This window comes from Columba livia, chromosome 3 (assembly GCF_036013475.1).
Source record: "Columba livia isolate bColLiv1 breed racing homer chromosome 3, bColLiv1.pat.W.v2, whole genome shotgun sequence".
NCBI classification, from domain to species: domain Eukaryota; kingdom Metazoa; phylum Chordata; class Aves; order Columbiformes; family Columbidae; genus Columba; species Columba livia.
Window position 1 is genome coordinate 78,828,722 of NC_088604.1, and position 24,281 is coordinate 78,853,002.

The window sequence follows — 24,281 nt, forward strand, 5'->3', positions numbered from 1 at the left end:
ATTTGCTCTGCATATGTTTAGAAAGAACCTGGACATGGTATTTGGAAGGAGAATATTTAGGAGCATGCCACAACGAGAAGAAAAGAAGAAAGAGTGTTGCAGCTCCAAAAACTAGTGTGTTGTAAATTACTACAAAGTCACACTGAGATTCAGGCATTAACCCCAAGCTGAACCAATAGCTATCTAGTAACTGTATCTAATAAAGCGCAGTCATGCTGCAATCACATCTCCTCTCAACTTCCTTCAATACCCCTTCCACTTCCATTTACCGGAAAAGTGTTACAAGGAGCCATATGTTTGCTGGAAGGGAAGGTACTGCAGCAATAACAACACACTGTGCACGAAGCGGGCTGTATATAGAGCCCATTCAGGCTTCACTTGAGACCCTGCTGTGCTGAGGGGCAGAGCTCAATGTCCCCCACGGGCATTCTCAGGTCCCTTCTCATGATGTACCTGTAGGCACAAGGAATTCAGTTTCCCACACCGCAGCAGGCAGCTGCTCCTGCGCAGGTCTCTGCTCCAACCTCCCCACATTGGCTTTTTCTTTTTCACTCCCTCTAAAAGTGCAATTTTACACCAAGAGACATGCTATTGTCCTCTCCAGTCTCCTCCTGTGCCCATGTAGAGGGATGTGCAGCCTAAAGCCCCAGGAACCCCTACAGCTGGCACAAAAGCAGGGTCAAAGACATCCAGGTGGCCATGTGTCCCTGCAGCAATACGGAAGCAAACCACCTGTGTACACAGCAAGGCCTCCACAGGGCACTTACTGCACCTGCTCTGTGGACAGACCTATCAGCCTCCAAGGCTGCAAAACTGGTAATCTATAAAAAGCATGAGTCACTCAAAAAAAAAATCTCTTATCCTTCAGTTCAAAGCATTTCCTAGAACTGCACCGACTGTGAGGCCTTGAAGACATGACTGTTTTCAGAAATTAAAAATTCCCCCTTCTGGTCTTCTGCAGTGCCTCCTGAAACACGTTGGTATTTTGCTGTCTCGTGTGTAAAAGGTTTCTCAGCAGAAAAATGGTACTAACAAGTGAGGAAATGGGAAAAGTGGAGCTGCAGCAGCTAGAAAGTTCACCTATTATAAAGTATACTCTTTGCTTTTGGAGAGGTAGGAAGAGTCTCTTCTAATCTATGTGGGTAAGCAGAGAACTGAGAAAAAGGCAGAGAAAGCCATATACTTCATATGCTTTTAGTCCACTGAGGACAAGGGAGCAAGAGTAGCATCATCTGACCTTGAAACAGTGACTGAAGAGAAAGATGACACTGAAACTTCTTCGAAAAGAGGCAATTTTTGTCTCTGCAGCCCAAGGGGGACTCCATCATCTCCTTGCTGAGGAGAGCGTGGAGCCACTTTGTCAACCCAAGATACAAGAGCTTCCAGTAACGAGCCCAGAAAATAGGCTAGGGGCTGCCTGCGCTGTATGGAACAAAGGCTTTGTGCACACATGGCTCAGAGCTGGATGTGAATAAAAGCACCTGCAGGCACATGGACTGGTTAGAAGAGAGGGAAGAGAGCTGTGGAGGGACCGAGGTGCTCTGCATCCTGCCATGGGCTCTTGCTATGTGGAAACCAAACACCACTGGTGGCCCTGGAGGTGTAACGTCAGTCCTGGGAGAAGTCTTTGCCTGGTCAGAACTTTGCACGGCTGTCACATGCATAACAAGGAAGTTATACCTGTAGTAACCTGTTTCACTGATTTCTGCTCTACTGGGAAATCAGTAAAAATTGACTATACCCCTATGAGGTTGTTGTTCCTTAGTCATATATTCCAGAAGCATTTATTCCTCTAGAAAAAAAGGTATAGGAAGGCACAAGACAAGAACTTTATTCTTCACATGTAAGTGAAAACATTACCAAGAAAAGCTGTTGTCAGGCAGGACACTCGTTCAGCTAGCACTGTGCCTGACAAGATCCTTAAAGGCCCTGCTACACTGGGTATACCGAAGAGGGAAAGGAGGATGCTTAATGCATGCATCTTCATTGCTGCCTCTCTTGGGAGAGGCACTGGATTCCCCTTCACTTTCTCTCCAGGCTTATCTGTTGACAGATTATACCAAAAAAAGCCCTTTCATAAAGCTCTATTAGAATGACAGTGCATGCAGCGAGGGCCACTGAAATATTCCCAAAGCCACTGACGAAGCTGACAATCTGCAATATTTTAGCATAAGCTCTGACCCAGTATACAGCAAAACAGATGAACGGCACTTCCCCTAGGGCAGGAATCATTTCTGAAGCTGCTGACAGCTCACTGTTTATCTCATTGCAGTCCCACTCTTAATCACAGTTTGAGATGAAACTTTTTTTAAACCAAATGCCTGGCTGAAGATGTCCAGAAGAAAGACCCTTGACCTCTCTCCTGGTAGCCTTCTCAGCTCCCAGCAATGCTGCCTGTTGAGAGGCTGCAGTATTGTTTCATGTTTGCAGGGCAGAAGGAGTGATGGGTCTGAATCAGGAGGCCGCACTCCCCACCACCCTGCAGGGACCCAGCCCTGGGGCTCGCAGCAGGGCCACCGGCCAGGGGAGGAGGTGACCAGGGAAGGAGGTGACGGCAGGAGCGGCGTGCCCTACTCCCAGCTCGGGGACAGCCAGCGACAGACGGCAGTTTCTGCAGCTTCTTCAAAGTTCACCTACGTTTGCTCCTGTTGTTAACTCTGAAGCAGGAACAAAACAGCAGACGCGCCACTGAGTCAGTTTTGGTATTGCACAAGTGAAAGAGAATAGGAAAGCACCCGTAGGAACGGAGCCAAGTCAATAATGGAGACATATTAAGCAATACATGCACCTGGCTGTCAGAAGTGTAAGATACTCTCTCTTTAGTAATTACAGAGCAATTATGAAGTTAACAGCAATTCCAATAAGGGCATGTATTTCACAATACAATTTTGCTCACAATCTGTCAGGAACAGTCACACCAAGGAGACACAGCTCTGAAACTAAACTGTCCTCTCCCCTGCAGGCATAATCCTTTAACTGCCAATTTTTGGTGGGGTGGGATCTTGCACTAAGTCATAATTAAATTATTAGTTATTAACAGAATGCAATTGAAGCTGCACTTCAATATAACTTTAAAAAATTCCCACTCTTAAGATAGGTAATAAAAACCAAGATGAGATTAAGAACTTGGGTATTGGGTTTATGCAAGCTCAGTTATCCTGTAATTCTGCAAAACCAGAAACAGATTAAAGCTGGGTTTCAATATATCTGAAGATATCAAAGTCCGTTCTGCATGGTCTGCATGAAAAGCTTCAGATGTTGTGCCTCTTTATAGTGGTAAAATCAGGATGATCTCAGTTTATCAAATCCATCCAAAAGAGCAAACAGGGAACAGAAACTATCATAAGGTCCAGAACAGATCCATCCCTGAATTTCACATACTAAATCAAACTCAGGTCTGCTGAAGTTCACAAAGCCTGACTTCCACCGAAATCCAACTTTGCTTCACAATATTGATCTGCAATTTCATGACAGTTCTAAGAGAGAAAATGGTCTGCCTTGCTCCAAGTACCACGTGGCAGCACGAACTGGAGGTCTCCTGTGGTGGCACTGCACTGCCAGAGTGTACAGCCAGGAGCATTGCATCACCACTGTTTGCTAACAGGGACTAGAGGTTATTGAGCAAGTGACTCAGGTTTGCTGCTGCAGCACCCGCCTGACCTCCTGCCTGGAACAGGCTGCCCCAGCACACGTGGCAGCAGTGCCAGCAGGGATGTCCCTTCCTGCCACGGAACTGGATTCCCAAGCACTGCAGATTCACACCCAGGATATAAGCCTGCCCACGGCCATACACCCATCCAGACAGGCAGTGACATTTTAGCATTGTCTGCTTCCCCCACCTTGCTCCACCTCTGCCACACACTGGAGGGGAGCCCATCCACCCAGCCACAAAAGAAATCTGCAGGAGGGGAAGAGAACATGACAAAACACGGACAGCGCTGGGTGAAGCAATGCTGCCAATGTATGCATAAGACCCACTCATTCTCTTTTCTAAGGGACATTCTGAGCAGGAGCAGCCAGGCAGGAAGTCTCCCATCAAGCCTAGCATTAATCTTCTCACTGTCTCTTTTTCATATCTCCTTTCAAGGTTTATTTCATTCAAGTAGTGAAACCTGTTGTGGTTTACTTTGATAAAGGTAGAGCCAGTCACTCAGTGTGTTCAGGCACTGGGGATGTTTTACTATCTTTCGCCACATCGCCAGTACGGCTGAAAAGGTGCTATTGTGGTTTGACAGCTAAGGGGATACGTGATTCTATCAAGTGGTACCTGAACATCTAAGTGCTCTTAAAGATTAAATAATTGATTATCAGAACTCCTGGCAGAATGATAACCAAGGATTATCATAATTCTTCAGACAACAAGAATATTTTTGTAACAAGTCATGGTTATAATAGCTACCCAAAGTTTGCTGTGACCTAATGAACCTAAGCACAGGTACCAGAAAAGCCAAAGATTTACATGTCCCAGACAGCATTTTTACCATCAGCACAGCTCATGCCTTCTAATGAACTGGCAGAAACAAGGACTCAAGCTCATGGAAGACATGTGAGAGTATGCACAAGCTGCCATTTTAATATACACAGCAGAGCAGCATTTGGAGGGCTCAGAGGGGAAACAAAGTGGCCATGGAAATCTCTTACTCTTCCACTCTGTTTTCCTCTTTGTCCCCTTTGACTATGAAGCATCACTAAGGACTTTTTCACTTCAAATTATTTATAGGATTAATTTTTAGCAACTAGAGCTAAAGTAATGGTTGCGTATATACATATGTACATGTGCACATACATGCATAGACACACACAGAATCACCATCACTAGTCTTCATAAACTTAGCAAAGGCTGCAGTACCCTTCAATATAACACCTCAGTTCCTTTCCCTCTAGACTCCTGTTATGTCATCTTTTTAGTTGTGCTTTATCTATGCTCAGATCATATCTCTGGGGCAAAGACTACATCCTTTATGCATTTCTCTGATGTGCTTTTGAGATTAGAGACACTGAGTCAAAATAAGTCTCTCCAAGAAGAGCATGCTGCATTTTTTGTGTTTTATGCTGGGTCCCTGGCAGCAAGAAGCTTTAAAAGAAAAGAACTAGAAGGACAAACTATACATCTCCTTTAAATGGCAACATTTCAGTGCATTTCACATGCTGTGCTCTTGCCCTGGAAGGATCTGCTTATTGTGAGTGCAGCAGCACAGAGCAGACGCAAGCAGGGTAATGTGGTGGAGACCTCAGCAGTCAGACCAGCCCCTAAACTGCATCCCCGAGAGCCACAGTCACCCACTGGCAGTGCGTGGATATACCTGTGCACCAAAATCCTGCAGGCCAAGCAGCCGGGCACAGAGCCCTTAGGAGGCTTAAAGGCCTCCATACTGACAGCCTTGCACACCGTGCTTTTTTCTCATCCCTTCTAGTGCATTTATTTCCTCCCAGGTTCTCCTTCTCTTACCAGCTTTCTTTAGCAAGTTCAAAGTCAGCCTTTTCCACATGCCCCCATCTAGATCCACTGGCATTACCCCTTAAAAAAAAAAAAGCTTTTTGTAGGCAATTTGACAGAATAAAGTGCAGCTGCCCAGCTGCCATGATGCTGTCTCCACACCATCTGGGAAATCCCCATTGGTGCTATCTGCCTGACCCAACAGAAATTCATCCTGGTTCAATAGAGACAGCCAAGACGGGGCCCTCGATGTGACCATCAGAGCCTTTGGGTCACAGGGAGCACATGCTGTTTCCCAGGGACAGCTGCCAGAGCTGTGCAGGGGAGGTGACCCCCCCAGTCCTGCCCTGCTTCTGCCATGCTGGCACCCCATCCTGCCACCAGATCAGCTCTGCGGGGCCCTGACACCGCTTCTTCCAATTCGGTGTCGTTCATTTCCTCTCCATATCGCGTTTAAAGGCATTATTTGTCTTGTCATATCTTGCAGCAGTTTCTCTGTGGCAGGTTGCCGAGGATGATGCTGGGATGTTTATTTCAACCTTTTGTTAAAACAGATGACACATTTTTGGATGAGTCTGCCATGGTTTGTAGAAGCAGAAAGGAAAAAACAAGTCGGTCCAAAGTTGAGGGCAAGATACAAACTGAGAACATTTCTGAGGCACCTGGACTTGCACCAAGAAGGATTTGCTCCCTCGTGTGAGCACAGCTCCCATCATTGATAGTTTTGACACAGTTGCCTCTCAATTTGACAGCATGAGCTTGCACACCAAATAACTCTGCAGCCCCTGTACACACAACTCTCTGGAAATCTGTCTTGATATCTTGATGCAAATGGCCAGAACTGGGCTTTCCCGCCTCCCTAGTTTGTTTTCTTTTAATATTATAGTATTGCTTAATGGAAGTTGTGGGGGTTTGGGTTAACTCGGGCCTGAAGCATCTTTCTTATGAGGAAAGACTGAGAGAGCTGGGTCCATTCAGCCTGGATGAGAGAAGGCTGAGAGGGGATCTTATCAATGTTTATAAATATCTCAAGGGTGTGTGTCAAGAGGATGGGATCAGACTCCTTTCAGTGGTGCCCAATGATAGGATGATGGGCAACAGGCACAGACTGATGCACAGGAGGTTCCATCTAAGGAAAAACTTCTTTACTTTGAGGGTGACAGAGCACTGGAACAGGCTGCCCAGAGAGGTTGTGGAATCTCCTTCTCTGGAGACATTCAAAACCTGCCTGGACACATTCCTGTGTGATCTGCTCTAGGTGAACCTGCTTTAACAGGTGGGTTGGATTGATGATCTCCAGAGGTCCCTTCCAACCCCAATTATTCTGTGATTCTGTGACTCTGTCTTCTGTTGAGAGAGGAAAAAGGCATCCAGTGGCACTGATGAAATCTGCCCTGGAACAGAGAGTATGAACAGAGGAGGGCTGGTGTCTCCTGGCACTGCATGGGTCTGATACGATGCAGTAGCTTATTTACAGTGTGGTAGCCTCCCCTGATATGGGGAGGCAGATTATGCTGCCCGAACATCACCCCTGCACTGACGCAAAAAGGGATGGACCTCCCCTTCTCCTCCTTCTCCCCAAGCATTAAGGTCATGTTAGCCTACTGCACCCAGCACTTGTTATTCCCATGCTTACTGGGATGAAGGGTGTGTTGGGACACAGTGTCATAGTCAGCCCAACACTGACCTAAGATGGCATCACTGCTGAAAATGATGGTCCTATCCTGCCTCTCATCTCTGCTCATACTTTCCTGACACCTGCCTGTTGTCAGACCAGGGGCTCATGAAGCTGTGGGGTAATTGCCTCTGCTCATCAACCCTTGCAAAGACTTCTGAAGTGTGCTTCGTTTCCAGTAAAATCCCCTCTGCCACATCTACAGAAATTCTAAAAATAAGATTTTGATATAGTTTAAGTTCTTCGCCTTGATTTTACTTTTCAGCCAGATTTCCCAAGGGAACAGGTCATGGGAAGTGCCAGGGGATGTTGGGATGGATGATATGGGAGCATGAAAAAGAGCTGAGGTTACAGCAGTAAGAAGGTAGAAGACAACACAAAATGAGAGGGAGGCAGAGACTTTGAATGAAGCTGAAGATACGAAGTGGTGAAGGAAGCCATAGGGGATATGGTGGAGGAACTGCGGTTGTTTCAGTGGGGTTGCAGAAGATAAAGGACATAAATTCATAAGAAATAGGGCTTTTAAAATTCTGTAGCTCATGTGACAAACTGCTTTTGAAATCTAGGCATTTTGTACACAGATGCACCAGATGAATCCAGCTACTGTCCAATACTGTAGGAAGTGGATTTATCATGTGAACTCAGCTCTCCACTTAAAACAACTGGTCCCTGCCTCTGAACAAGAGGCTAAACCAAAACCACAGATCCAAAATACCCTGAATCTGGGAAAACTGAAAACTGCAGCTGGGGCCTCCTGTAAATGATGCAAACATCAGCATTTCAGACCAGCCAGTCAGCTGCAGACACCAAATGAAGACTACTTCCCAAGACATGAGGCTATTTGGCTGGCAGTGGGTCACACGTACAGTCCCACTCTCACACAGCTGATGTTGAACCAAGAGTGGTTCTCTGCTCACCCTGGATCAGCTCACCAACCTCTCAGCATAAGGAGAAGCAGGAATAAATGATCTGTTCCCACCATCCCTGGAGATGATGGGAACCACCCACCAGCTGGCCACCAGCAGCATGAGCAGGCATGTGGACCCAGTGAGCAGTAACCAGTTCCAAGAATTCATCACTTCCACAGTTGTTAGTCTGGGGATTTCCAAGCTGGACAGTTTCCAAGATGGGGACTGCACGCATGGTGGGAGACAGCAAGAGCCTTGGAGAGCCCAAGTAAGCAGCAAGGCCCCAGAGGGAGGAAATCCCATGTCTTGATGGGGATACACCTGATCAGTGATTGCCAATGGCAGTTAAACCTGTCTCTCCCTGCTGCTGTATCACATCACCCGAGGAATGAGGATGTCCAGCCAGTGTAACCTCTACCATGGGAGATAGAGTGTCTCAGGTGCCTCCCAGCTCACTGGCAGGGCAGTGTGGGTGCTGCATCCCCACTGCACCTCTGCCTTGTCTTTCTCTCACTGCACAGAAAGACTGTGCAGTGCACTGCAAAAGGAAGGAGAGGCTGCAGGAATCTTACTACTGATATAAAAAAGGTAGGCAGGGCTTGCAGGATGCTGGATTTTAGGATGTATGCAGTGGGTGGTCAAAGAGGTGGTGCAAATAAGGCAGGTTTTAAATGAATTTAAATGTTTGTAAATCAGTTTTGCCCTAGCAGCTATGATTAAAGACTCAGTGGACTTGGGTAGCTCATTCATCATTCCCTGTTCACCGGTCAAGGCACGAGTTGTTTGAACAGGGAACCAACAGGCAGGCTCTGTGCAGGATGAGGCTGCATGTGGGGTGAAGCTGGGAGAGCTGCTTGCTGTTGGAAAACCTGCCAGGAGAAACAGCTCAAGATCCACCTGAACTCATTGGCATGGCAGGGTAAGCATCCCTGATGCTGTGTGTATTGATCTCCTGCTGATCTCAGAGAAACCAAGAAAAAAAATCAGCTTCTTTTATCTCCCAGGGGAGCAGCAGGGTACTGTGTGGTTTTGCAATGCTCCATCAATGGGAGAAACAACCTGCCACCACTGCAAACAGCCATAAAGAAGACAATTTCCTGGTTTCTGCAGTGTGAGGAGGTTGTGAGCAGGTGAGAACCACAAGAGGCATTGGGGTGCATCACACACACTGTGGTAAACAGCTTTGCATCATGCAGGGCCAGTGAGATCTCTGTATCAAACACTTTAACCCAATTCTGGCTTCTTTGCCCAGCGCCACGGTGCTGCCCCTGTACCCCAGGGCAGGCAGGGTTGGACTGCCCATTGCTGAGGGTGAGGCAGGAGAGGATGGGGAGCCTGGGCCATCCCAAATGATGTCTGCTGGGCACACTGACTGTGGTTCTTGGTATGCACTGCGCTTGAGTCCTTCACCCTTGAAAGGCAGATCCAGCACCAGGTGTCTTTATTGCCACCTCCCAAGGGGTCACTTAACACTTCCAGGTGCAGGGAGAGGGGTGGAGCAGGGTACTCAAAGCAAATGTGGGGCCAGGACCCCCCTCCCCACACTAGTGAGGTGCATCATAAGATTACAGATTTGGGACTCTTTCTAAGCTCCTAAAGCAGGGATCTGAGAGTGCAGTGCGCTGCTTGCCCTCCTTGTATCTGGGCAGCCCTTCCCATGCCCTTTTGATCCCATCTAAGAGGTATAGCCCTTGCCAGATTGTAGTTTCTCTTGACAAGTACACGATGAATTCCTGTCCTGCCTGAGAAAAGGGTCCTGGTTGCTATGATTTTCACAATGTGCTGACTTTGCTATAGTGCCTTTGGGCAGATTGCAGTAAATTTACTGCACTTCTTGAAGACTATGTCCTTAAGTGCAGAGATCTGTCTGCAGAGAAGTACTAACAGTTCCTCTGCCTTTTCTTCTCTCTACCAGCCAATTTGCAGTGTTAGAAAGATGTGATCTTAAAAATGGACAATTAGTGCCCTTACTAATTACCTGTACTAAGCATCTCAATTAGGGGAGTGCCCAAGGGGCCCTTAACCAAAGCTGGAGTTCTGTTGCACTAAGATTTGTGGGATGTTGCTCCTGCCCTCAGAAGCACACATGTGCTGCGAGGGGTTACCAGACAACCACAGTGCCAACCTCACTTGGGTTGGTTTTCAAAGGGGAAAATTGAATAACAATGACCACCCACTATGACCTGGGAATTTATTGCAACCCTGCTGGGAATTTACCCTCCATGTGCTCTTCGGATTCATTTTGGGTTTGGCCCCCTTGGGGCTTTGCTACTAAATGCCTTGGGAAAATACTCTGCCCTATATGAAGTGCACATCCCCAAGGTTTGGTGGCCCTCTGCAGTGTTTTTCCTCTTTCCTTAACTGGCAAAACAGATTCCTGGGTTTGATATGAAGGTGATGAACATGAAGAGGAGGCTCATGGAGTCTTGAATACACGAGCAGGGGAATCTACAAATTATCCCATTCTTCATGAACAAATGCTAAGCTGGGATGGTGTGGTAGTACAGATAATTATCAGTGAAGGATCTACAGTTAAAGTGAATGGGATTATGGAAAATTTGGAAATATCATCTGAGAGAAGAGCTAAGAAGCATGCAAAGGAGCAAGGCTTTGCTGCAAGAGTAGATTGGAAAGATACTGTGTTTGAAACTCAAGGAGGTAACAAAATATTAATGAATCAGCACCAACAAGCAACAAAGAAATCCATTATTTATAGGAAGACAAATAATTATACATGCAAGGTCAAAGAAGACATTTGCACTGAAGTTTCTTAAGAGACAGGAGAGCAGAGAGTAATTGACTGTCTAGACACAGCCCCTGCACAAACACTGAAATCCTGTGATTTGCGTGAGCAGGAACAACTGGGTCATGTTGGCTAAACACAGCTAGTTCATGGAGGAAGCTCTGAGGGGACAGCAGGGGGGATGCACAGCCATGAAGGAGGTGGGTCTTGGTGACACCAGGGACTGAACTGTGGACATCAGCCTGAAATCCAAGGCCTGAGACTCTTCCAAGGGCAGCAGAGAGACTCCCACATCAAGGCTGGGATTCAGACAACTTAGAGCAAGCTACATTTTCTGTATGGGTTTGTAGGAACGAAATAAGGACTCAGCAAAACAAGTCGATTCAATGTGAATCACGCTAAGCCATTTATTACAGAAACAAGTCTCCTTATATACGTAACTATATTCTAATCATGCGTCCACGCTCCAAGCATGGATTCGTTAAATGAGTATCGCGGGCTGTCCGTGCTCTGGAGTCTCACTGATGATACGTCCAATGATTCACGCCATGCCAGGACCCCGGTGATTGAGGAACAGCAGATTCTGTTCTCAGCTTCTCTAAGAGGCCTTGAGATTCCTTTGAGCCTGACTAATTCAGCAACAAATCTTTATCTATCAAAACCCGTCCACATGGGTTCGCTTTGATTCTCCAGTAACTTCTGCATTATTAGATATTTTCTGCTGCTCGCCACAGCTTACTGAAGCAGGCAGCCTCAGGCATCCAGGAGGCTTGCAGGAGCCAGCCCCATGGGGCTTCTCTGGGCACAAGCTCCTTCCTCAAAAGCCCCAGGGCCCCAGGAGGGACAAGACACCCTGGGTTTGGATGTCAGGGGAACTGGGGATGCACCACAGCCCAAGGGTGATTGTACAGCTTGCACAGGGCAGCACGGTGCCTCTGGCTCACCTGACAGAGCATGAAACTGCCCTCTGAATTGGGGATTTTTAGGTGCCAGTCCAATGGCTGTCGGGGCAGCCATCCCACCCTCTTCCCACCACAAGCACACGATCCGCCTCCAAGAGCGCGGGTCGACTGCACAACAGCTTGTCCTTCCTCTTCTCACACCCTCCCCTGGGCACGCTGAGCAAACAGCAAAAAAACCCTCACGCTGGCCATTTTCCTCCCTACTAAGCCTCATCAGTCTTACAAAAGAAACACACACACAGAGAAGAAAAAAAAAAGAAACCCCAAGTTCCCAAATTTCTGCAGGAAGCTCTGATGAGTGTTTGTTTTGCTTTTCAATGTGGTATGCATGCTCTTTGTGGAACTGGAGGGCATTTCCCCACTGAGGAAAGCATTTCCTTTAAAGCCAGAGGCCCCACAGTTATTGCTGTTCTCATAGTTACGAAATACTATCGCTGCAGAGAGGAGGGAAAAAAACGATTACCGAGAATGAAAATTAAGTACACATTGGCAGCTTAGGGAAAAGGTCTGTTATCAATGATGCTGTGCGAGCATTATAGCCTCAAAGGACTGCATGGATTTCCTTCACACTGGCCTGAAGTATTGGAGGTGATTTTCTTGACATGTAGAGGTGGGTCAAAGACTCATCTCTAACCTACACTGGATGCACAAGGAGGGGCTTTGCAGCGTTCCCTTGCAGCTGTGAGCTAGTGGACAGCACATGACATTTCCTAAGACTCCAGCCCCCAGGCCCTTTGGCAGCACAGAGCAAACTGCTCCATATACAGAAGGCTCAGGATGACATGTGCACCTCTGTACATGGCCCTGGGACAGTAAATCTCAAGGTAACCATGTGAAGTGCAGTGCGGGGGGAGGGTGCGGGGATGGAAGCCAGATGGGATACACTACACACTGAAAGAAAATGGGTCTGGGGATACAATGAGCACTCTGATATCACATAAAGCAATTTGTAGCTGTGAGGATTGGTGTGCTTAAAAGACTTGGCACAGAATGGATGCTGTGCTGGAAATGGATGGAGAAATCAGGACTAGTGAGCTCTTGCTGTGAATCCTGCTGTGAAACACCATATGAGATGCTGTTATGACAAGTGCAGTCTATTGGCCATCACTATCAACTTTTCAGATAGTTCATTAGGGAAAGGTCATGGGTTATTTTTATTTTAATTCCCAAGGACATACTTGGTTTTCTTCACACACTTCTACACAGGATTTCAATCTACACACTCAGATCTCTCCACTCTTATAAACACAGCGATACATAGCATGTATTCCTTTCTGCTCTTCACTTATAAAGCAAAACACAAAGCCATAAAATGCCTTTTCAAACTCCAGCTGTGCCACTTTATTTGAAAACTATTACTTTCAGTGAATGCACTAAAGGTCTCTGGGATATTATCCCTGTTTTGAAGATTGGTTTTAGGGTGAAAATCTTACCACCCAGCACATCTGGAGCAGTGCTGTGCTCCAGGAGCAGTGGCAGTATCCATGGGACTGCTTGTGGAAGATGACTGAATAGCACAGGGAGACTCAAACCATGGTTACGAAGCCCACCAGGATGCTGAAACTGTGGACTTTATCCCCAAACCAACCCTCATTGACAACTGCCTGTGCCCATTCCCTGATAGTGTTCTCGGTAAGGATTTGGTCTCCCTTTTTTTATTATTTCACCTCCTCTTCATTACAAGGACCACCACTGTAAAGCTTCTGTCCTGGAGGAGGTCACCTGCTTGTAATAACATGGTATTTTCCTTGTTGTAGTCAATACTGGATCCCGCTTTTAACATACTATTTAATATCTGCTTTGGGATAGTTTATTCCTTTTCCAGAGGACGTGAAAAGACAGTGAGGGTAAGTGACGTGTCCAAGGTTTTGCAGTAAAGCAGTGGCAGACCTGTGATGAGGCACTGGGACATGGTGGATTCCTCTACATGGCTTGTCAGGACTTTGCACAGAAACAGAAAGTTTCTGTGTTTGTCTTTTTGAGTTCCTCCCACATGAGGAGAAGAAAGGACTTTCTTAATTTAAAAAATGTGTGTCTCATTGCATACCTCTCCCATAATATAAGAATTTGCCCTTTTATAATTAAAAAAGCCTATAGCTTGCCAAAGCAGAGTCCCCAACAAGTGTGCTAGCATTACAGTAAGTGGTAGCACTTCGGACTATTGCTGGAGATATATGCACATTGTTCAGAAAGATAACGGTAGTTTCCATCTGGTTACTGTTCATTCCAGCCCTCGTTTCCTCCTGGATAAGTTTCTTTCCTATTTAATGTTTGTCTAAAGCTTCATTCTGTGGATGAAGTGATTTTTTTATTAATATTATATGAATTTGTTGATTTAATCACTTTTGTCATTTCTATATTTTCTTTCTTCAAAACGCTTCACATATATCATTATGAGGAAGCAAATATACTGGCCAGGAAGTTTGTCTGTACATTTTCTTAATGTGTTCTGAGACATGACCTTAGAAGGCCATAGACAGGGTTGCTTTTGCCTCAAATAATATCCTTCTCACCCTTCCCAGCCTCCACAGATAACTAGGACAGTACTAAGTACCATTTGAAACCAGTAAAACCAGCTGTCATCCAGAAACAGCAATACTTACCAAGGAAGAAAGTACTGCTCCTCCACACATCTCAGAGCCTTCTCCAAAGGCAAAGAGATGTTTCCTTTCACAGATGGGAAGATGAGGAGCAGAGAGATTAAGTGGGGGGGTTACAAATCGCACACTGCAGGAATCGCAGTGTAATGCATACTCTGCTTCTGCCCCATGACATACCGATAGGGTCTCAGACTCATCTTTCTCTACACCTGAGAAGGTCTTAGTGATCTCAGGGTGTATCAGTGGACTTTAAACCATCACAGGATGGATGAAAGAGATCCATGGATGTTTTGTTCCCACCTCAACTGCCAAAGGAAGGTCCCAAGCATATGTTCTGCCACACCTGCCTCTGACGTGAGGCAGGAGGGAATTATTTTTTTGCATGAAATGCATGAAGTAGTGGAGACCACTCCAGATTTCAAGGAGAGGAGAAATATGGGCTGCAAGTGCTTCTCTGAAGCGCAACCAGCTCCACTTAGCACGTAGCTGCTTCCTGCGCACGGGTGTCCAAAGTCTCTAACATAACATTGATCTGGAGACCAGCTAGAAAGGCAGCAAGCACAGGCCACATCCTTGGAGAATGTGAATCAGTGTAGCCAGGTGGACCTCCACAAGTTGCACAGCTTTGCCTCAGCTGATGCTGTGGTGACAGAGGAGGCGAGGGATGCTGCCCTGGGTGGGCGCTGCATGCCGGTCCCATGCCCACGGTGCTTCCCAGCAGCACCGTGGCACAGATCCTCACTGGCGCTGGCTCCCAGGCAGCCCGCTCCGAGCAGGTGCCTCTTAGGTGTAAGCCCCATAAAAGCAACTCTCAAACCCAAGGTGCCACTTTGCTCTTTCCCCTGCTGTTTGTTAGGATGGGTACATTGAGACACCATTTCCGATAGGAAACCCGTGATGAAGCATGCCTCAGACAAAAGGACGCCCTAGGTTATGCCATGCTAATTCAGATCTGCTGTGGAGCCGTGGGGGGGGCACAATTCACATAGCTCTTGGTGTTCTTTCTTATGCATCTTAACTCATCTCCCCAGTCTACTGATTCCACCATCCTCTTCCCTCCACCCTGTCTTGCTGGCAGAAGCAAGAGTGAGATTTCCCCTTCAGGGTGAGCTTGGATGTTTCAGCTTCCACAGCAAAGACCCTCAACTACTGCCTGCTCAACCTCCACTTCCAGGGGGAAAAAAATGTGTTTTCCACCCCAACAGCTTGCATCAGGGATCGTATAAGATGAGCAAAGTGATTTTGCACAGCCAGTTGGCTGCCCCAAGCTTTGGCCATTGCTGCAGGACCATGATGCTTTGCAGTTTGGAGAGGAATGGGGCTGTAAGAGGGACTGAGGCTGTAAATTTATACAACGCCTGCTCCTTTCACTTGTTGTTGGAAATCTGCCAGTAGAGGTACATGTCACAAGTAAGGCGTGATGGCTGACAGTTTTCACCAACTGTTCAGACATTTAAGCCTTTTTAAAATCTATCATCTCCACCCCTTGAAGAGAGATACAAGCCTCTCTCTCTTCCTACTGTTTTCTATTCCGCTCCTTCCCTGGGCACTCCCTTGAGGCCTCGTGTCTCAGATTTACTTCATCTATTTTTGAAGAAGAACAAGGGGCAGGTGGTGCCTGCAAGAAGCTGAAAGAAAAAAGATGGACATATCTAGCACATGCCAAGAAAACAAACATGAAATCTCTGGAGCCGCCCGATCCTCTGGAACACTGAGCAACTTGCCACTTTCTTCTTCTTGATGCGCTTATTTTTATGAGCTCAAAGAATAAAGTATTAGATGTTACACAGCAGCTGCCCCAGGAAATAATTCACTCATTCCACTGCTGCAGACTTCAAGGAAAAAAAAAAAAAAAGAAACAGTGAAGGGGGGAGTAAAGCCAGTTCCTTTGCAAAATATCCAGTTTCCCAGGAGCTCTAACAGCCTAAATGAGAAGAATGTTTTGGTTTGGTGCCCCTCCAATTCTCGTGGTTTCGTTGAGGATTTTGGAGAATGCATTTACTCCTTTGCTAACTGCAAGAACAGATTTATCCTGCAGCCATGTGCTGAATGATTACACAGGCCTAGAGGGAGTCTGAAAGCATAAACATTTACTTCATAAAAGAGATTCTGCAGACAGGAGGCCAGAGACAGTTGACTCTGGGTAAGCATTTGTGCTCTGTTTTTAAAAAAGAAAAAAAAAAAATCATTTTTTGCCAGCAGCCAGAAGGGAGACATGCACAATCTTCACTAACTGGTTTTTGCCACAGTGGACAGAGAATAGATCCACAGGGGCCTGGAAAGAGCTGTCTGTTGACTGAGCCCCCGGTGCAGCCTTTGCAGCGCTGCCATCTTCACTGCAGATGGGAAGCAAACCCCAGCCCCACCTCTCACTACGCAGTGCTTCGCCTTGGCTTGGAATGGGGAAATAAACAAACAGTTCCATGGCCAGGGAAAGCCCTGGAGCTTTGTGTCTCCCATCCAGATGCTGTAACTAGATACAAGCTCCTGCTTTAGCCTTTCCCACAGCAGGAATATCAATGAAGACTTGTCTCCTCTTACCTGGCTGTTTATTTTCACAAAACTTGTAAGAACATAAAGTTGCTGCGATCTCCACCCTACCAACAAGTTTGATTGAAATCTGCCAAATGTTGAAAGATGTTTGTCAGGGACTTTCTTTCATACACATGCAAAGCAAGATCTCACAAGACTTGCTGTCTCAGGAAGCCAGGCTATGAGTGCAGCAGAAGGGAAGCACTATACCAAGAGGGATGCTGCTGCCCTGGCAGTCTGAGAGGGGCTCACCAGCCACCCTGCAACCTGTAGGCATACATGAGTTTCCAGGAGTGATCTGGACCCCACTGGCTCAGTGTGACTCACAATATTTTCCAATAAAGTGGCAACACCTTGTGATTTTTCATTACAACATCGAATTCCAACATGGAGCAAAGGACCAAAGCAAGAGTCACAGGTAAAATTAAATATCCTGTGGCGGCATCTTGCCATTGCACACAAATTATTTTTTTTTCCTCCAAAATGAATAGTTAGGAGGGTCAGCCCTATCTGCCAGAAAAAATAAGCACAGGCGAAGTTGAAAGAGGACATAGCAAACACCCCTGCAACGTTCTCTCCTGCAGGAGCTTGCCCAGGATGGAAGGGCCTAAACCACAGATGGGCAGCAGACCACCGGGGTCATTGCACCGCCTAGCTCCTCAGCGGCTGGCAGTCCCCAAGCAGAGTGTCACACTTGTATGCTAAAGGAAAATGCTGGGGAAGCATTTTGGTTTTTGTTTTTTGTTTTTTTTTATGGTGTAGTGAAGAAGTGATGAAGTCATGCTTGGTCTGAACAATCACTAATTTTTTGTCTTTCCCTATCTACTGTCATTGCTGCTTGACTGTTCAGACTACAGGTCCTGGCACTGAGGAATGGGTTTTAGGAGCCTTTCCACCTAGAACCCTTCTACTTTTTCTATCAATCAAGGTCTGACTATGTGGGGATCCAGGGCACAGTGTAGCAAGTCTTTTAACTGGTCACCAGTCTGCTACTCCTTTGACATGTGTGGATGCATCTCATGGACTGTTTTGAGATCTTACCCACCAATATATTTGTATTGTAGAAGAAAGCCACCAGGTATAAAAGCAGCAGGTTTGGTTTGGAATTTTGGCTGGGAGATCTCTTATAAGACTGAGACTTTCAGGCTCCCAGGTGATGAAAAACAGTGGTTGATCACAAATACCACTCTATCTCAACAAATTTGCAAGTCTATTGAAGGACAGTAATAACCTATGCACAGAACGAGGAGCTGAAGGGCTGGTGAATCATCAGTATTATTATTACTGTATACAAATCCAAGCTATTGAACCACTGGCCTTTAGCAGCACCATTCTCCCTCTCGCCTTTCCAGATCTTCTTAGTTTCCTATCTAGATGAAGAAAAAAGGGTGCAGATTTCAGGCTTAATGGTGGAAAGGCTCAAGCACAGAGGACGCACACAGGAAGCTAAGGGGAAGCTAATCTTCCTACGTGCCTGCTGTTATCAGTGAAGATAGACCAACACTTCTTGAGGGCATTTCCAAAGAGAAGCTTCACAAAGGTGCTCTGAACAATTCCCTGCAGGAGCCTCTTTCTCTCTGCCAGGTAGCCTAAGGCTCGCCTTTGTGGAAGCCTCCTTAGATCAAGTTTCTTGGGGCTGATACTGAGTTTTGCTGTCAGGCCAAGAATAGTTTCTTTCATCTGCTTCTACTCAAGCAGCATAAACCTGCCCCAAAGGCAATGAATAGCATTCTCTGTTGTAAAGGCCTAAAACCTGGATCAGCACCAATCATTTAAAGTTATAAAGAAGGATCATCCTACTTGATGAAGCAGGCCTACAGCCCAGGGAAGTTGTGTAATCTCCATCCTTGGAGATAATGCAGCATGTGCCTGAGTAAGGCCCTGAAACACCTGATGCCCTTGTGAAGCTAACCTTGCTCTGAGCAGGGCTTTAGACAAGAAACCTCCAGAGCTTCAGTGTGTCCCATAGTGTAGACTTAAGCAAGAAACTCTACTGAAACATAGTACTATACAGTACACATTCCTCCCTGTGGAGAGAGGGCTATAAAAATATAGCACAGGACAGACAGTGGTGGTATGTGACACACTGAAGCAAGGCATCAATCAGATAGTGCAGAGATGCCTGCAATGTAAAACCTAACCAAAGCAGAGCCAGAAACCAAATATCCCATTGCCATCAGCACTTCCTGCAGGCTCTCTGACTGCTGTTTAAATGAGGGCTGCTATCTCAGCTAACTGCTGCTTCACAAGATGTTGTACGGCCAGGAGTGAGTCTGAGGACCTACATTACGCAAGGATATGCAAGACCTGAAAAGCAGATGATCCTCATGGGGCTGTCACTCTCCAACAGTTAACTTTGAAAATCATTAATTTCAAGAATCCTGGGTTTACAAGCTCCAGGCTTCATGGCTATTTTCAGTCACCGCCAAAATAAAACTCAGTTTCCACATGCATACATTTTCCTCAGACTCTCCCCCCTACTGGCCTCATCAACATTTTCTATCAGGAAACCCATTATTTATATTCTTCTGGCAAGGACATTATATTTCATCAGTGTTGCCAGCAGTGCCAATTTCCCCTCCTTACATTTCTATCCTAAACTGTTTTCATTTCTCTCGCCTTGTATTTCTCAGTAAACCAATCAAGCACAAATTCTAAGCCTTCTAGTTTCCTTCTTTTCCCTCCCACAATAGTCATTGATGTCTAACCACAGACGTCTGTGCTTCTTTTCAATAATTGCGGATGCAGTTGCCTATAAAGTATGCACATGATAGCACAGGGAAATTCCACACACGTTTTCTCCATCTGAGGATATACTTGTTCATATGTTACATTTATATTAGGTCTGGATCATGTCCTGCCATCATTCTGCAAGGAGAAATCCCAAGGCAGTCAACAGAGGCTTTGCAAGCAGATAGATGACAGAACTTGGCCCTACAAGTGGAATATTGTATGATATATTTCCTTTTCTGTTTGCCAAATAGATGTTAAGAAGGGGTTATGTGCTAAGACAGTCATAATAAGTTTCAGAAATAATTAGCAGCCATTTTTACTGAAACCTCAGAAAACACAGCAATTAATCAGAATATCACTGCTTTTTCTGTGAAGTTACAGTTGCTTCTATTTTACTGGCATTGCATCACACAGCAGTTTTTCCACCATGGGAGCTTTGAGGTCAGTATTAATTTATGGAGAAAAACCTTTTTTACTCTTCTCATATTCTTTTATCTGGGTTTTTTGAGAATACACAAGCAGGCACTACTCAGACATGACATAACTGAAGAGCAGATCCAAGTCCCTCTTAGGTTCCAGTGTCCCCTGTGGTCCCCACCAGATGTGCTGCATTAAAGACTGAGTCATCCCCGTGGAGGGCAACTGGTGAGGACGCAAGCGCATTGAACAAGATGTTCCACAGGGGCAGGCAGGCTGAACCAAAAGGCAGATGAGATTGACACTTTGATGTAAGTGTACTCCACAGAGGAGCAAAGTCAAAGTAACAGTCTGAGCTCTCCAACAGCAACTGCATTGAAGGGGAATATTAATGCAGTTACCACATCTGCATCTCATTTTCCTTCAGCGTTTCCTGGTCAGACCGAGTTCACCCACTGGAGAGTGACATAACAGCATGAGCCGATGGGAAAGAGTCTTGAGATGGAGTATGAGGAAAAAATATGCAGAATACACAAATACAGCAAGGAGAAAGGGAGGTGAGTTGACCAGCCCCTGCATTTTCCACTTATGAAAGATGACAGGAGACATTTTTAGGACAACTCCCACCACCCACACACCTGGAACCATGACACCACCAGGTTTGGTCCTTAGCCATGCTCCTCCATCACAGCCTGGCAGTACTTCTGAGGGCTTGCTGTGGCACAGAGATAGAAATACCTCCTGCTGTGGTGTTTAAGTGCTAAAGCACACATTTTGCCTCTGTGGAAGGTCCCAAAGTGGGCACTGCACATGCATCTGCACAGGACCCAAGCAAGTGTCCCTGCGCAGTACTGCACCAGCACAGCAGCTCCCTCAGCTCCCTCGGGCATCTCCAGCAATACACCCACATAAACAAGCTCTGTGCCTTCAGGTAGAATTAAAATGAAGAGGGCTGAAGCCATCTTATTCTAAATGAGTGTTTGGAGTTCAGTGCTCGTTAGATTCATGATGATAAGGGAATTGCCTTGACTTGCTTGAGGGCATCCGTGCTATCAGGCCATAAGTCTGTGTGTGTCAAAAGTTCACAAGTGGTGCCTTAATTACCTGTCTGTAACAGCGGGAGCTGTGGTATCTGGCAGGCAGCTCATGCAACACCTTAGCACTTAGGTCAAGGCACTAAGCCTTCTTGAATTGCGTGTTTTAGTTGTATCTGGTTTCGTAGAGAAGTCATGGACAAAAAATTAACTGTAGCAATGGAAGTAATCTGGGGAGTTTTAAAGATTTCTGTTGGATTTTATTGCACTCAGCAATGTATCTGCTTGAATTGCAATTAACAGCAAAGCTCCTGCTGAGTTTGAGAGTGCAGGTCCGTGGGAATGCAGGTCCATATTCCCTTCCCATTTAGAAGTGCATCAAAAGAAACCATGCTGTGTCCGAGGGAATTATGAACTCATGGTCCCAGTGAAAGCAAAAGAGGTATTGGGGCTTCTGCCCCCAGGGGAGGACCATAACAGCCCACTAGAGATACCTGCCTGTATGGGGAATGAGCCCCAACAAGAACCCCAGAACATACCCCACCTCACCATTTCCCCTGAGCTGTGGGAAATCTCACAGTCAGTTCTAATGAGTGCATGAGCACGCTGGCATGGGTCCACCTGCAGATACGGCACATGGGAAGCAATGTCTTGGGGAAACTGTGTCTTCTGCCATCAGGAAGCAGCATGTCACACCATCCTGCACTACCTGCATCCTTCACCTGGCAGCTCCAGCTCCTCCAAAAGGTAGACTATCAAGGACTTCCCCAAGAGCAGACACTGTCAGTGCTGCTTTGCAGCTTGCCTGTGTCACCAGCAGAAGACACTACTGATGAGATGGGAGGTCCCGAAGAAACACATGCACTGAAGTATTTCTTTGCTTCTCGGCCTGCAAGTGCCACACATACATTTGTTCAAATTGTGGCTGCAGACCTGCCTCCCTGCAGCAGTTTGCCCTTGAGAAACAGGGTGCAGCCTGTTAGCTGCTGCCAGGCTCGGGGTGCAGCTGTCATGGGTGGGAGGATGGGCCACACTCAGAAGTGGTACCTGGTGCTGCAGGTCTGAGTGCGAGGTCAGGTAGGGACTCCAGACCAGCAGGAGTTGAAGGCTATGCCACTGTAGGAGAAAAAAAAACCAAAAACAAACCCAAAAATTTGGGTGAAGAGCTCAGTTTAAAACCTCTTTGGTTTTAATGGATTTGTTATGGTTAAATAAAACTGGAAGCTTTGCAGAATGCTTTTTGTTTTTTTCATACTTTGCTAGTGCAGTATAGGGAGTGAAGAGATGCAGCACAAAAATTATGAGTGATAAAATAGGTTGATATGATGATGAAATGCCTTTGTCTTATTTTCATTGTTAGACCAACTAAGCACAGCTAGCAGGTAGTAAATCTGAGCTGCAATTAAAAGTCTGAAGCATATTTGCTGGGTGGAAGTGCAAACTCCCAGACCCAATTCCTGTTCCTAGACCTTGGTATCACATTAGAGGTATGAGATTTTACTCTTCCCATTTTCATCAAAGATGAAAGAAACTGCACTGGAGGCAGTGATCAGATGGCTCTGCTGCTAAACAGCAGCATGAACCTCAGCAGCAGAAGCAATTCTGTCATTTGAGTTGTCTATACTTTTTGATCCTGGCAGCTCCAAACATAACTTTAACTTAAGTCTGAAGGCTGGTGTAAGCTCTGTCTGGAGCTCAGTAACTTTGCTTTTCAAATGACAAACTCAGCCTTAGTTCTGTTCCTGGACATTTATTCAATGGTGCTAGAGAAGCTTTTTGTAACTTCTAAAACCCGATACAAGGGAAATCAGCTATTGTTCTCCTTCAGGATCCCAGATTCGCTACTATTAGGATTCAAAAATAAAATAAAGTTATGACCAGCTGTGCAAATACTAGCTAAAGAAGTTGCAGATGTTCCTAAGGGAGCTACTGAAATATTTTGGCACCTTTGCTCTGTCATTAAAAACAAAACATGATAGTTGGTTAGGGCTGCAATGTGAGTTCAAGGGGACAGAGAAAAGCAAGAAAGCATTTAACAGTGCTAATAGTGAATGTGCGTTCAGCCCCACAAAGTTGTTAAAAGCACGAATGTTACTCCAGCTCCCAAACCCCAGGCTCTACCTGGACTCTGGTATTTAGGTCCTTGAGCCTCAGCAGGCAGCTGCAGAGAAGCCAGGATTGCTGCGACAGCCTTTGCTGCACAGACAGTATGAGATAGAGCTTTAAACAGGACTTGACACAGGACAAGGCAGATACGGCAGCAGGCAGGTAAAGAGCTCTGAAAATTGCACTGCTGTGGGTAAACTACTTCTGGCAGCTAAACTTCTTCTGCCCAGCTCAGCTATCTCCACAAGACACTCCCTCACTTCAAGCTAGGTCAGATACTGGCAATGGGGATATAGCCTGAGACTCAAAGGAGACCAAGTAGCTTATAAAAATATAAATAGGGGGCCCCTCAGGCACCTTCAAAATGTTTACTTCTAAGAGCAGGGGCTGGGCCATTTTGCATGTTGCAGAAAAGAGTAAATTGCTCTGCCTTAGGCCAGCCAGGAGCCACCTTCATTCCAGGAGTGAATACTTCCCACCTCCAAATTCTTTCATCTTTCTCTGCCTGCCTCTTTCTGGCCCATCCTTGTTTTCCTCTTCTTTCCAGATGCTGTGGGGAAACTATAAGGATCCAAAGATTATGCCTAGTTCACCCTCAGGGAAAGAAACAAGATACATAGCCAAGCTGGTGAAGAAGGTGCAATCAAAGTAAGCCATATAGCCCAGAGATAAGGAGGTGAGTGAATCAGTCATTATGTGACGAGGTAGTGCTGGAAAAAGAAAAAGGTGTGGGGGGGGGCAGTTTACCCAACCATAAAAGCCTGCCTTGGAAAAGGAGGTAGAGCTGAGAAGCAGCAGCTGGTCCAGCGCACACTGATGCCTTCCCTGGAAATGGGAAACTTGAGCAACACCTTGTGCAGAAGGCTACAGGTCCAGGTTGCAATATACGTGTGAAGCATAATCACAGAAATATCTGAAGGAGTCGCCTTATCCTACCACTCATTGATACTTCCCAAATTAACAGCTGGGCTGACATTAATTAGAAACCTTTTTCCCTTTTTCTAATCTCTAATAGGTCATCTAATCCATGCCAAATCAATTGCAGGGGTTTTCAGCAAAACAGAATGTCAAAAGCTCTTTTGTCTACTGGAGAGGTTTGAATAATTGGACATTTCTACTGGAAAACTAATCTCT